The 15258-nt window shown below is 38.4% G+C and overlaps 1 protein-coding gene across 17 annotated transcripts in view; it reads right to left on the bottom strand.

Annotated features, from left to right (window-relative positions):
* Positions 1-15258, bottom strand: part of WNK1 (WNK lysine deficient protein kinase 1) — a 98957-nt gene that overhangs the window by 82165 nt on the left and 1534 nt on the right. The window contains exon 1 of one of the 17 annotated variants that reach the window (XM_085569031.1): positions 1-15258. This exon is cut by the window's left edge and continues 13471 nt beyond it. The exons of the other annotated variants lie outside the window; for them this stretch is intronic. The gene's annotated coding sequence lies outside the window, so the exon portion shown is untranslated. 17 annotated transcript variants of the gene reach the window in all.

Genomic DNA, 15258 nt, shown 5'->3' with positions numbered 1-15258 from the left:
TTTTTGGCACCTTCATCTCACTGCATCCAATGCTTGGATTTTCAGTTACTCAGCATAAGAACACACCCTCTCCTAATGCTTTTGGAATTGAGTTACTGAAAACACCTAACAGCAACTATTGCTTCATTTGCAGATCCTTTTCTGAGTGAAAACAGAAAACTATTGATGCACTTAGTTTGCCTTTTCTGAAGACCAACACTCCAAACACAGCACTTTAAGTTCTGTGCTTTGAACTACCCTTTAGTAACTCCAGAAGGTGTTTTCTATCCAAAGCTCCACAGCTGCAATATCCAAACTGGATCCACAAGTGATCCAGAAAGATAAGTTCACTGCTTAGGAGAAGACAAGAGGGAACAGCAAGGTAGGAAACTTGACAACACATATCTTCTTGACCCTCAGAATCAACCTATAAGGCATAACAGCCTCATGTTGTCCCAAATCAGTAATAACTATGGAAAATCAGTGTCTCTCTACTGGGAAGCCTTCTTCTGTCCTTAAGTCTCCTCTGCATCCCTTTTTTCAGGGAAACTGGCACACTTGTCATGGAATAATCAACTGGTTCCCTATAGTTAACTTACACAATATCATTAGTGCTAGTCAGACACTGAATTAAAAACAGAGTTACAAAGCAGATAAACCAAGATACCTCATCCAATCAAACTTTTTTTCCATCGATGCTACAGCAAGAATTGCTAGGAACAAAAACAAAACTCATGACAAGGATTTCAATAGGAAAACGATAAAAACAAACAACCACGACCAACACCAAAGTGTGATTATTTGGCATCTCTAAGTTGTACCACCATCAGTCACGGTCCTGTTGGATACCCTGAGCTAATGTGGGGCATATGGCTGGACATAAGCAGTCTCTGTACTACATTCAGGAAGAACTAAAAATCTAACAATGCAACAGTCAGAGATGCCTACAATAAAGTGAAACTAAACTGATAAAAAGGGAAATTAATTCAGCTCTGTTTCCCCAATAAGACAGTCGACCCCTCTTATCTTTGATGAATGTGTCCCAGGATGTGTCAAAGTGCACAGCACCACAACCTTTGATCTCTGCTTGACACAAGTTCTGAACTTCAGGACTCAAGATATTTTGCTATCCCAGTATGTGTGACAGACTGTTCAAACCCCACAAAACACAGCCAGGCCAACTGCTGTATTTGCTGCTTTTGAGAGCACACACTGATGACTCCCAGATTCTCAAACTGTAAACCTGACATAAAAACTACAAAATAACCACTCACATGAGATTCCAGATAAAAGACTTCCTAGCTTGCTGTCACCAAAGCAAGAGATCACATGCCAATATACAGCTGCAAAAACACCAACATTTATTAGAATATGAACTATCCCAGACAAGTTATTTAATAGAAAGTCAGAGAACAGGGAAAACTGAAGTCCCTCATGATTTCAAAGAAAAAGTCCACACTTTTTAAAAGGTGTATGTATCTCCACAAACACAACCAGTACATCAAAGGAAAGCATACTCTCTGCTCCCAGCATCTAGGCCAACTGCACAGATTCAAACAAAAGAGGAGTTTTCCACTGAAGAAGGCTTGCACTACAAAGTCCACAAAATCCACATTAAAAAACTCCAGCACAGATTCAGCCTCCCTAACTCCCACTAAACTCACCAAATCTGTAGAGCTGCAATCACTTGTTTTAGAGTGGCTGCATGGGTTTCTATTGCAGAGGCACTACATTAATGATTTCAAGCTGGAAAGCATTTCTGAAACACAATTGCACTGAGAAGCAAAAGTGAGACCTATGCAGCAACTTAACCAGACTGTTTTGGCATTTTCTTTTCTTTTTTTTTCTTTTTGGTGGGTTGTTTCAAGAGGTTATTTCTTGAAGCCCTGCAGAGACTAGGAACTAGCAGTGTGGCCAATTGCATTTATTGTTCTGTTGTCTAAAAGCATAGACATGAACAATGTCTTAGCTGCCCCTTTGAACAAGAAGGCTTTTCAGAGCAACAGGCACAATTCCTCTCAAGGTTTGAGAAACAGGTGGTTTCACTAAATCATGGTGAATTTCTCAGTTTGTTTATGGTTTTCAACAGTCTGTAGTTACTGCAAATTTTTGTTTCCTTTCTAATTCAGTTTCAGTCCTATGCAGTCTTCATTAGCTAATAACTACAATCTTGCTTTACAGTAGTTTTCTGCTGAGAAGCTATTTTAAGTTAACGACCATGCCCATTCTCCCATTAAAGTGTTTTTTCAGTCATGGACTTAGCACTCACCATTTTTTTTATGACACTTTGTTTCGCATTATGCTCAGCAGGCCATGCAATACATGACATTTTGTAACCAAATAGCCAATGACCATTGGCAAACTTCCCCACCCCTCCCTTTCTCAATATTATTGGAACAAATAGCCGTATTTGCATAAAAAACCCTCTGCAACCTGCAAAATCAAGTTAACCCCCTTAATAATCTGTGTCAAGTAGATTTATTACGACTTTCATTACACTCAATTCATTGCTAGCCAGAATCACACAGGTACCTCAGCTTTTTTGCCAGAAATAAGTATTGAAACACAGACTGAGGATTATCGACTGGGGTGATATTCTGGATAAATGTTCTTACCTAGAAAAACTACGAAAGGAAAGGAGACTTAGAATTCAGAGCAATCCCTTATATACTCTGGAAACAATGTCAGTAGAATGCAGGATCACTGGATGAAACATTTTCATGTTTCAGCCTAGGAAGACATCTGTAATACTTTAGAAAAAAAAATTAACTTCATCTGAAAAAAAGGATTTTGCATTTAAATGGTTCATCTCCATTGTTTCTTCTTTAATTGGGCCTTGGACTATTTCTCACATTTGCATGGGACAGCTTTATTTCAAGTTAAGAGTAATGCTCATGGCCCTCTAAACAAACAATTTGGTCACCAACGTGTGATCCCAGTGACTCCTGATAAACTCACAGCTGTTGGATTGAATATTTATACATGAAACAACTGATGTATTTCCATCTGGTCTTTATGACGAGAGGATGACTATATAAAATGGCAAATCACTACTGCTTCCAAACAAAACTTGGGGAAGAGGAAGGGGAAACTGCTGAGCTGGACTGCCCTTGACCCCTGACAAACAGACAACTCAGCTGTCACTTATGTTTTGCTCATTTGAGTAGCTGCAGAAAGTATATCTGAAATGAGACACCCTATTCAGCTGAAGCTCAATCTAGTCCATAGATTTTTTTTTTCCCTTCCTGGAAAGAAATTTGGCTTGAGAAGGGGGAAGGGAGAAGGCAAGAGTTTAAAGCAAATTCCCAAGAGAATAGTAAGCACATTTCCATGGATAAAATTGACTTACCAGCTGGAAAATGTAAGTTTGGACGAGGCAGTTCCAGGAGTCAAAGCTTAGATGCGGTTTTTAAACTCGCTCATTCTTCTTTTACATAGGGTAGCTGAACACAGATAACAAAATCTGCTTCATTCCAGAGTGCAAGAGGGAGCAGGGGGAGAAAATAAAATCCTTGTTTTGCCAGATGGCTTATATTGGGATCATAGGAGAATTCAGGAAGGCCAAGGTTAGAAAATAAAGCAAAAAATGACATTGGCAATGACTGATACACTGTTTTGTTGGAGGGGGGAGAAATGAGGATATTTCCTGAACAGGTAAAAAGCAAGAACAATTACCATTCCCACACAGGAACAAGAGAAACAAAAGATACCATTTCCCTGAATATTATTGCCAGAGAAGATAAGGACAGAAGTCAAAGGGAAAGTGGAAAATAGCTCTCTACATCATCAAACAACTCATTCTTTCCATTCTAAATTCCAATGCCAACTTCCTCAGATTTCATACCCCTCTTAAGTGACAAATTCTATGTAAAACATCGCTACATTCAAAGCCTGCTGCTTTTTAACTGCAGTCATCCACACAGACTTGGTTAACGCTTATCAGTTGTGTCATTACCTGGTAGTTATCAGCTCTTTAGTTAACTTAGTTGCACTCCTTCCAATTTTACAGTTGCCCAAACCATGTGGTTTGTTGCAAACAGTTATCAAGACCAGAAGTTGAGCAATACACAATTTTGGACATGCTACAACAGCACAACCACACATCATAAGCATACTTCAGAAATTTGCTATTATTTTATAAGCTGCCACATTAAAAGCCACAACTGTTTTCTGACAGAGGTCAAACCACTGCAGAACTGCAGCAAAGCGAACCTTCAACTGAACAATTCAGAACAAAAACCAGCAATATGCAGTAATACTAAATAACAGGGCCTTCCACAAAAGAATTTTGGGAATTATTTTGCTGATGTTGAAAGTACAGCCAGCTGCTTTAGCAAAGCTTATCCTGGCTTCCTTCCTTTGCTTAGCCCAACCTAATCTAAAGCTACTTAAGCTTTCTCCACAAAACTGAACCATTTCTTCACCATTTGGCATAATCACCATTCACACTAGTGTTAGTTTTCCTGTATTCCTCTATTCATAACCCAATCACTCATATGGTTTAGAATCTAAGGAAGCCTTCTCCCAGAAGGCAACAAATAACAGATTTTTACAGTACATATTTATCAAGCAGAAACCATTTATAGCTTGGGTACATTTGGAATTTTCACAAAATTTCTACATTTGGAGCAGCAAGACTGTAAAGTTTCTCATACTTGTTCAACTCCACACTTCAGAACAATTCAACTATGTATCTTAGAAAACTAAAACTGACCCAGAAGACCTTCCAGAACAGTTAGTCATCTACACACCAACTAGGCCACAGATGCTGATTTGGGATAACTGTCTCTCCAGTTAAAAAAAAAAAAAATCTTTTAAACACTTAAATTATGATCACAAAGCTTTTCAAAGACAAAATGTGCACATTCACAATCTACTACAAAATACAAAAAAAAATCCACAACAAATAGCAAGAAAATGCTCAGCCTTACAGGCTGCTGGGCTTACGGAGCTCAAAGCTTGACTGCATCCATAAAATACTTTTATCTGTTCATGACAGCTACACAAATATTTAATCTGTAAAGAAAACACAAACTGATGTATATCCACAGTAGGTAGCTTACTCAATAAGAGATTACTAATCTAAGACGATAAAGGGAAGCATTTTGTCAAAAAGCAGGCAAGAAATCCACAAACTTCAGTACAAGTATTAAAATAATACCTTCATGAACTAGCCATTCATAACAATAGGAACTCTCAGAATCAATTCATAGTTTTAAGCTTGCCTGGTCCTAAAACTTTGAAATGTCATGTACATCCTAAGAAACAAGTCTTTTTGCTATTCTTCACCTATGTCTTGTATATACTATTTAACTCCCAAAGTTTGTTGGTAAAAAATCCACTTAAGTCAACTATAAAAACAGATTTCAGAATCTCCAACACAAATAAATCAAACCTCAGTTCTGCTAGGTTTTCTGCAATTTGCCTAACTTTCAGAAATAAGATTCCATACTGGATGGGAGGAAGAGCCACCACTTTTTTTGAACCACAGTCCCGGCATAAAAATCAAGGCAATTGGCTTCTTCTCCTATCTGAAGTGTTATCATACACAGTCACATTCAGTTGCACTGAAATGCTGGAAGGAAACCTGAGTATGAAAGACAATTTGTGACCAGTCTTCAAGTATGGAACAAGCACAATACACTGGGGTGCTACAATATTTAAGTCTTCAGCAGCAACCTTGAGGCTCTCCACTTTTTTTTCTTATTTGTTCCAGAGGGCAAATGCTGAACCCCTCAAATACATTCAGGCTTGTATAAAGAGATGAGCAGAAGATATCATACCTTAACTGGCTCACAGTTGCCATCAAGAGGCAAAACATTTCAAATTCAAGCACCCTGTGTAATTTACCACCACCTCTCTTGGCACAAATAACCTAAAATTCATTTCTGCTTTTGAGTTTGCAGAAAGAAGCTCAAGCTGCATATAAAGGAAGTAGAGAAAGCCACAGGAAGAAAAAAAATAATCCTAAAACCAAACTTCAAGTCTTATTTTTGTATCAGACACTTCTGTTGTTTCTCCCTTTTCAGCATAATCTTCCTGGCAAACAAATGACAGACTAAGCCCCAAATCATGACAAATGCAAATAAAATGCCTGCTTTCAAAGGCCATTCTACATACTGCCAATATCTACTTGTCTATATCTAGAGGGGGCCATATTTAAAAAAAAATTTAAAAAATCAATCGCTTCTCAGACAGTATTTCTTACAGAAGGATATTTATCTGAATGGACTGCTTCAAGAACTATGTCAAGTTTAGCCTCATAATGGCATTTTTAATTTAAGGAGGACTCATAGACTGAGTGCAAATTAACTATAACAAAGCATATGAACTTAATATCTTGCATTTTTACATCGATAACCTATTTTCCAAATGAAAGCATACCATAAGCAGCAGAATTAAGATCAAGACAAACCAAAAACAGTTCTATGTTGGAAAATATTCATTAGAATAGAAATCTCATTTAAAAGAGGCAGATTTGAAAACAGACATTGTAACATTCTGCAACATTTAAGCAAAACCTGCTAACGGCCCAGAAATTGCCATTAACAGATGCATATTACATAAGCTCACATAGATTTCCAGATCATTACGGTATCAGCCTGGACTGCTGAAGCTTTTAATAGTAATATTTGGGGGTTATTGTTTGCATGTCATCAGTCTATCCAACAATAGAAGCAGTCAAAATTCAGACTAGGCTCACAAACTTGCCACCAACAGTCAGCATGGGAGAAGCAAGTCACAGTCCTCCTAAGAGGAAAATGCCCAAGGAAAGCTGGGTAACCCCATCAACTGGGTAGTTTAAACAATCACAAGGCTACATTAACTGGCCAAAACTATACAAAATGCACATGGCTGTTGGTGTCAGCTTTCTACTATATTTCACTTAGCAAAGCTGTTTCAGATTTTCCTCAGTTACATACAAAGAGACTGGTATTCCTATTTTTTTTTCACATTCTACTAAACAGTGAAATTAAACTCACAATAGCATAATTGGGTTTTTCCATCTTGACCTTTATGCTTTCTGCCACCAGCTTCAAACCTGCTATCAGAACCCACTATCTTCAACTTCTGATGCAATGAAACTAGAAATAGCTGAAACATGCAGATGAAAGGGATGATCCAAAGCAGCTAAATCAAAACAACATAACTCCAACCTCATGCAAGAGGTCTGACAAAGCTTATTTCCCACACTCTCTGCTGTCTTCCTAAAGCAGGAGGAGAGCAGCTCAACAGGACCTATTGAAAGGTTCTATCAGTGCCTGCTTGTTTAACAAGGGCAACAGGATCAGAACCATTCTGCACTATGGCTCCAAACACAATTTGTGATGTGGATGCTCGTGGAATCTGCAAAGCTTCCTCTTTGTTTTAATCTTACTGGTAATATCTAAGGAATCCTCCTAACCACTTGCAAAATTAGGAGACTTGAAATGCACCACAGTGATCCTGTCCTAAGAACAGAAACTCCAGAGAACTGCTGCCCACAGATTCCCAATAGGTGAACCAGGTGACTTCAGAACCATGTTCTGGGGCACAGAGATCATGAAAAAAAAATGGTATCACTTACATTTAAACACATTTATTCTGGTGTCATTGACACATCACTTTGAAAGCTCATAAATATTTTAGTTACAAGGCCATCAAGTGTACAACATCCTTTCTAAAGGATTTCTAGAGTCTAAGTGTATAGACAGCATCCCCAAAGATTCTGCTTAGACCTAAAATGACAAATTCAAATCTAGCAGTTTGTGTGATTCAGAATGAGCTATCCTTGTAAAAACTGCTTACTGCTTTAGATGCTTCTGGAAGGCTATGAGATAACAATATAACACTACCAATCCAATTTTTATCAGGCTGCCATTTCCTTTGCCAAAGAATCACCTGAGAACATGTTATATTGTTTGTAAGCCAGGCAAAGTAACACAGTGCAGCTTGGAATTCCCCAAGCAAATCTTGAAGCACTTCAGAGTAATCTGGATACGTGCAATGTACCTGCCATCACCAAATGAAAATGTCAAGTGGGATAAAGTTCAGAAGTATGCCTAAGAACTGAATCTGAATTTTGGTCACTACATTCCACCCACCACTTTATTCTGACTTTTTAGAAAAAAAGATTTGTCAACACCTGTGATGAACTTGCTGCATGGATCTTTTGGGTTAAGAGGACAGCACAGCACAAAACATGATTAACACAAAGTTTATCCTCTGCAGCATGGAGTTAAGGGGCATTCTGCAGGTTGGACCCACAAGACAAGACATGAGCAAGCTCCTCAACATGACCTCAAGTGAGGCATAGATTCAATCCTCATCACCCCTCAATTTCCCCCTGCTCTCTCAAAGGGAATGAGGGGAACTAAAATCACACATTGAGAAGTGTTGGTATGACAATTTGTTAATATGCTGAGGAAACTGGAAATAGAGTAGAAAGAAGGATAGCCATAGTATCTTGACCAAAAACATTCTAACCCTAAATGATTCTCAAAATTACCTACAAGACAGCCCTAGGGAATGTAAGCAGCATCCACAAAAATACCTATGAAGCCATAAAAAAAAGAGTCTTGTTCATCTGGACAAGAATTTAAATAACAGATTTTAAAAGATATGCAGAGGGTTCATATTAGATAAAAGCCTTTAACTAGTCCAAGAAATCAATTTTCAGCATGAAAAATCCTGCTATTTAGAAGAGAAACTGTTCCAAGAGTACTGGAAGAGTGTTTTTCCAAGTGTGGCGTACTCACATCATGATCTAGTTAAAGCCACAGTAACATTATCTGAAGTTTCAAGAGTCAAAACCAGTAACTTCCTACCATCTGCTATTAAAAATTAACACCACCACCAAAACAACTCACAAGCACATGCTAAGTCAAGAGCAAGTCCTATGCCCAGCTGCAGGAGTGCTGCAAATTTACATTTATTTTTTCTTTTAACTTAAATGTTACATCCATTATGTAGACTGATAAACTAAACAGAAAAACACTCAATTTTTATTTCAATTCAACCATTATTTGAAAGACCAATTAGTAGTCTCAAAAAGAGGTTGGTAACCTTTACAGGAAATGCATGACAGGAAGCATCAAGACTGCCACTGCTTAGCACCAGCTTTGTCACATGCAGCATGGAGAACCTGGGTGTCAGTCAGAGCTGTGATGTTTAACAAGCTGCTGCATGAAACAAAACCAAAGACAAAATAAGAAAAAGAACATGTGGCCCAGAGGGATGTTGCTAATCAAAAGGTATTGAAAACTGTACTGTACTGTGCACTGCATCCATGGAGACTACCACAGATCTATTACTGCTTGTTTTATTTATTACTCTTCTTGACAGCTCTCAAAGGACTCTATATAGGATATATCTCCAGGGAGCTTTTATCAGGTGGGGATTTTTTTCCCTTACAAAGAAAGATTATAGATCTGGTACTTTTCCTGAGCCCTCAAAAGTTTTGTTACAAAGCTAAGTGTTTTAAACCATAACAGCCCAAAACAAATCTCATTTAAGGGATTTAATTCTGCACCTCTCAAACCCACACAAACTGACAAATAAAAGCCCATTTATTTCCATAAGAAATGCTGCATTTTCAGAATGTACTTATCCTATTATATTTATTACCTCACAACCAGACAGTTACAAATTGAACCACAGCCATCTCCAAAAGTGATATCCCTTTGAGGTAAGATTATTTTTTTAAGTAGAGGTCTCCAAACAGCTGCAGCTCCAGAATGTACTTCAAAAGCTCCCTTCTCTCTTTCAGGGTCACTTTTGTGAAGTCTGAGGGAGCCTGACCACTGTTTATACTTCTGCAGGTAATCAGTCTGGCCCCTTTCCCATGTCATTTATCAAGTTGTCAATTGTATCAATTACAGCACAAACACTCAAGAATATGGCTGGGTTTTCATCTTTAGCTAAAGGAGAAGATTTCACATCAGAGATTTGAAGACCGTAAATACCAGTGATTTGTTCTGCCCTATGACATGGAAAACCAGCAAAAATTTAGACTTTACTGCACAAAATTTCAAGTTCCTTGCATACGCACACTTGCAAACCCAGCATCCTGAAAGTGCCAAAAGCCCACTGTATACTTACAGCTTTACACATTTTACTTCAAGTATTTCACAATTTGTAGAGCTGAAAACAAAAGATATAATAAGGACAGCATGATGTGGACAGATTGTCACATACCTTGATTAATCTACATTTGTGACAATGACACAGCTGGCCCAGAAGCAGTCCCAAACAGGAGGCACACTGCTGCTGCAGCAACATAACTGCTCACAAACTAGTAAAGCATTTTAAATACTGATGTGAGGTACAGGGTAGGCACAGGAGCCAACCTTCTGCATTAGACTTGACCTTCCAGTAAGTTTTAGAAAATGTATTTTTAAATAATCAGAATTAAATCACAGTCAGAGCTTTCAAAGAACGCGTATTTGTTTCAGGATATTAACTGTTTCTCCAGAACTAACAGAATGTAATCATTTTCCAACAGCACTTGACAGATGAATTCCAGGTCCACACTTCTCAGCTTCCTCTTACTGCAGAAAGGCCTAGATCTGGTTTTCCATTTTGCTTTAATGTAGCTACATGATTGTGCATCAGAGCCAGCATCTTTGCAGTCAAGACTCCTAGTGAGCAATATGCAACCAGCTTTTTAAAAAGGAAAAAAAAAAAACCAAAAACAAAACAAACTACAGGATACCACAGTTATGTGATACAAGACCTTTTTTGGTTGTCAAACTCGAATGTGCAACTTCTGAAACATTCTCAGCTCTGCCAGTCCAGAAAGAATAGAGAATTTTAAGAATTATATGTTGACTTCAGCAAGCTGATATTTGTCATGGTAAATCTGCAGTGGAGTCTATACTCCAAAGTACAGAAACTGCATTCCATTGCTGTCTGCTGACCTAAAAATCACCATTAAGTATAGTTTAAGATTACAAGATAATGATAGGCATCACTAAATCTGAAGTGTCACTAAAAGTAAAGCTACATTCAATCTACTTCCTGCACTGTGAGTTTTAAGTTAACATTGTTAGACTCAGAAAAACTCTGACAGGTGGAAATATTATTTAGTACCTTGCTGTTTCCTGCTACAAAGTGTTACTTGCATTATCATTTTTACCAGAGTGCACTACAGAGTCTCACGGTTCACATCCAGTTCTGGCATTATGCTTGTTCCAGCTAGATTTTCATTGCTATTTCCTATGTAAGAAAAACCTATTTGCAAGCTGGCGTATTTGCACAATACATTTGGTTTGTACTTGGACATCTGCTAGAGAACTGCACACATGTAACCTACACCAATTTATTACTCAGATGATTTATAGCTGAAGGTAACCAAATTCACAGTCAGCTTTCCCTCAAACAGTAATGAGCACAACAAACTTTGTGCACTACTTTCACCTGTCCAACTCATTTCTTACCTCTGGAAAAGGTGTAGCTTAGGGAGAGCCCACCAGTTCCTTTCTAATCCTTCAGCAGCTCCCGGGTTCAGCAGAATAACCTGACACGGCATTCAAGCCAGAGTAAGAATGGCAAAGCAACATAGATCAGCAAGAAGGTCCACTCATGAGCTGTGTGGGTGCTGACTGCCCAGCCACCCTTTCTGGCAGGGACCACGAGGGACAGGAGCTCCCAGCAGACACAGTGCTGTTCTCCAGTGCACAGCATTTACCAGGAGCGCATCACCAACTGATGCAGATACCTTCATAATAACAGCTCATAACAATTCTCCTTTAAGAGAACACACTGCCCAAATGAAAGGTAAGTCTTCAAATGCCTCACAAATACACAGTTCAAAAGAACCCAAGTTACCTCCACATCATCAAGCACATCCCTATTTGAAAAGTTACTAACTTGACTAGCCCAGAGCAATAATTCTAGGTAGATGTTGCAGTCCAGCAAGTGACTGTATTAATTTGCACTGTTCTGTAAATCAGCAGTTAAATGACAGTCTTGATTTAAAACTACTAACACAGGGACTCACAGAGATGACACACGGGCACTAAGATCTGGCTTTTGCAGCCAGTAATGTGACTTGCTACTTCTGGCATATGAATATTACTTTGCAAACTTAAAGCATCAGGGGAAGGCATCACATTTTAGCCACAACATTACCTAACCTGTACAGAGGAGACAAACTCACTGCTCAAACACAATTTACAAAGATATTTTTTGTCAATGTCTACCTACTTAAAAACCCTTTAATTAGTAACCCCATTATTTTAGTCAATTTATAAGATGTGCTAATGACAACAGTAGGAGGCACACTTGACTCAGAATAACTATAGCTGAGATTAATACATACAAGGGGAATAAATGTATTTGAAGGCCAACACTACACTAGTAATTTCCTCTCCAGCAACTGAAGCTGAGTACTGGCATGAAGCAGTAGCTGCTAAGCTCTTCACAGCTCCACTACATTCACAGCAAGACAGGTATTTCACATTTGAACACCTGCTCACAATATTTTAAAGTAGGTTCAGTAACAATTTGCTTCACAGGTACAGGTCACAAAGTAAACTAGAATAGTCCATCAGCCACACTTGTGGTAAGGTTTTGTTAGCTTCAACAAAATTGACTCACAGATCCATAAAAAAATAAAGAGCCAGGACCTTGGCTTCCTGGAGATACTAAGAACACCAGCAGGTCACCCAGTGAATTTCAGCTCTTCTCCCTTCTACTTCCTCCACAGTTCAATTTATCAAGCAGAAGGGGCAATTCAATTACAAGGCAATTCAACAGCCTTGAGGACATGAGCAATATCCTCCAGTTTCACTAACTTGGAAACACAAGCTGCATTTCATGAACAGCACCTAAACTTCCTTTGAAAGGAAGCACAGTCATAGTCTCAGGTTTTGATCTTCATTGCTACAGAGCACATACAAAAAAAAATTAGGCATAGTTGCAATATTCAGAATTAAAAAGTCATTCTGCCAGACACCAACACAAAATCTTCAGTAGTGCTGTTTAGAAGACTCTGAGGAGGTGGGACACCCCTCACACACCTAAGAAAAACTGCTATTGCTGAGGAACATTATTTCAAGATAATTAAAAGTAACCACCAGTTAGTTATGGTTACTGTAACACAGCATGAAAAAAAATCATTCACATTTCCCTAATAAAATAATTATGCTTTGAAGGTTCAACAAGTCTGAAACCATGGCATCCTGGAAAACCAATAACATCTAAGTTTCAGTCCATCTTTGTGAATGCAGATTTCATTCTGATACAAATCACAGATAACAAATATCAACCTGTCAACAATTTTCCTATATAAGACAATATACCCACCATCCCAATAAATACCAAATTCCTCCTTTTCTTTCTAGTCACAAACAATAAAATAGGATTCAATCTTAAAATATTCTACTAGCTGTAGAGTCTAGCTCCTTCAGCAAATACTTTTAACAATTAGAAAATGTAAATTTTAAAAAGCTGGTTTAAACTTCTCACTTCATACTGTCTCCTGAGAGGAAAAACAGCCTCTGGAATCTGGCTTAACTTAACCCACACGGCACTCCTGCAATGCAGTTCCCCTCTGAGCAGCACATCAAGTATTTCCCCCTTGCAAATATTCTCATTCATGCTTTTTGCAACTTGTCAATTAATGAAATTCAGAAACCAATTGAAAGCCCAGCAACACGCCCTTTAAAAATGAGCTTCGCTAATAAATTCCTTCAAAAGTGGTGTTTCTTCAGATAGTTTGTCCACATGGTACTGATGATGATTAACACACCTCAAGAGGCAACATTAGTGAAAAGCAACGGATGCCAAGCTGCCATTAGTTTCTGATCAGTAAGTGTGAAGATTAAAACAATCTTCAGAGAATAGTCACAGAACTCAAAAATTCAAAAGATTAAAATTTCAAATAAAAATAATGTAATTTTGACAGATTATTTATCTCCTCACAATTCAAACTGCACAAGTAAAGCTTCAGCAGAGCCAACACTTGATCATTTTACTTTCAATTTAAAATCAATGCTGAAACAGGCCACCACAGCAAGTATGTAGCTAGCGTGGAGGAGCAGGGCATGCTGAAGGGTCACAAAGAAAACTGGAAGCTTTCTTCCACAGTTAGTAAGCACAGAATAATGGCAATAGCATAATGAACCAAGATACTGGTAGAATGCTTGAGCAACCATCCAAAAGCAACTATGAATTCAAATTAAGAAATCTTTTAATAAATTCCCTCAGCTTGACTGAAACAAATAAACAAATGCTTTTGAGAAAGTTCTGGTGCAGTTACTGCAATTGATCATTTGTGAGCCACTGACTGCTCAAAAACTCCACAAAGAGTTTTGGGACTTTCACCCAATGCTCTCTTGTCTGCCCTAAACAATAATAAAGATCTACTACATGAGCCCTTCTATGAATTGCACCAAAACCCAATACTAAAAAACAAACACTAACACTTTTTACTTAACTCTGAGGCTTTGAAAACAAACCAGCACACCAGGTATTTGTTCCTGGTACTCCCAGCTCTTCCCACTTTTTTCCAGGCTGTTGCACAGCAACCTGTGTCTGTTGCACAAGCTGTGACTCGCAGGGAACCAAGGGTGTTCTTGCCATCCTTAGACTGGGCTCCTACAGAACTCTGGCTCTGCTCAGTCTAGAAACTTGATAAAAGAGCGGTGTCTTAGTCCAATTTAATCCACCAGCCATCTAGAAAGGCTAAACTTTTGGGTGCTTTCTAAAGCTTTGGAAGGATAATTTCTTTCCCTGTCCCTGTTAACAAATATGAACCCTGGAAGTTGAAATGAATAAAACTTTGCAAAACTAAATCGTGTGATACACTGCATGACTTGTGTACGTTCTAGAGTCATCTATCCCACAAGAATCCACTGCCACTACCAATGAAATGACTGTGAAATTAATGTTTTCACATTTCTTCCTAAGAAAAACACCTAAACAAATTCTGAAACGTTAAGGGTAGCTCAAGTCGACATTCACTTGCCCATCTTCCCTCAGCCTCCTTGAAGCTGTACACAAGTGATTTTACAATCCTCCTTTCAAAGGCATAAAATGCAAGACACTATACGAAACAGAACTGTAGCATGTTCTGCAATGATAAAGCTAAAAGACTCTTCAGAGAGTATTTAAAATAATTAAAAGGCAAACTGCCTCTATGGAAAGGATGCACCTTTTTTTCAAAGGACTTCCTCAGGTAAGGTTTGCAGCTCTTTCTGAATCAAGAAGATCTCGAGCTGATGGGTTTTATCCCCTTCAAGCACAATGACTAGCACCTGGGAGAGTGACTGTGGTGTGATAATTCACTTTTTTTAT

Source organism: Lonchura striata, chromosome 1A, assembly GCF_050655825.1.
Source record: "Lonchura striata isolate lonStrDom1 chromosome 1A, ASM5065582v1, whole genome shotgun sequence".
NCBI lineage: Eukaryota > Metazoa > Chordata > Aves > Passeriformes > Estrildidae > Lonchura > Lonchura striata.
The sequence above is the reverse complement of the archived record's forward strand: the minus strand, read 5'-3'. Positions and strand labels throughout refer to the sequence as shown.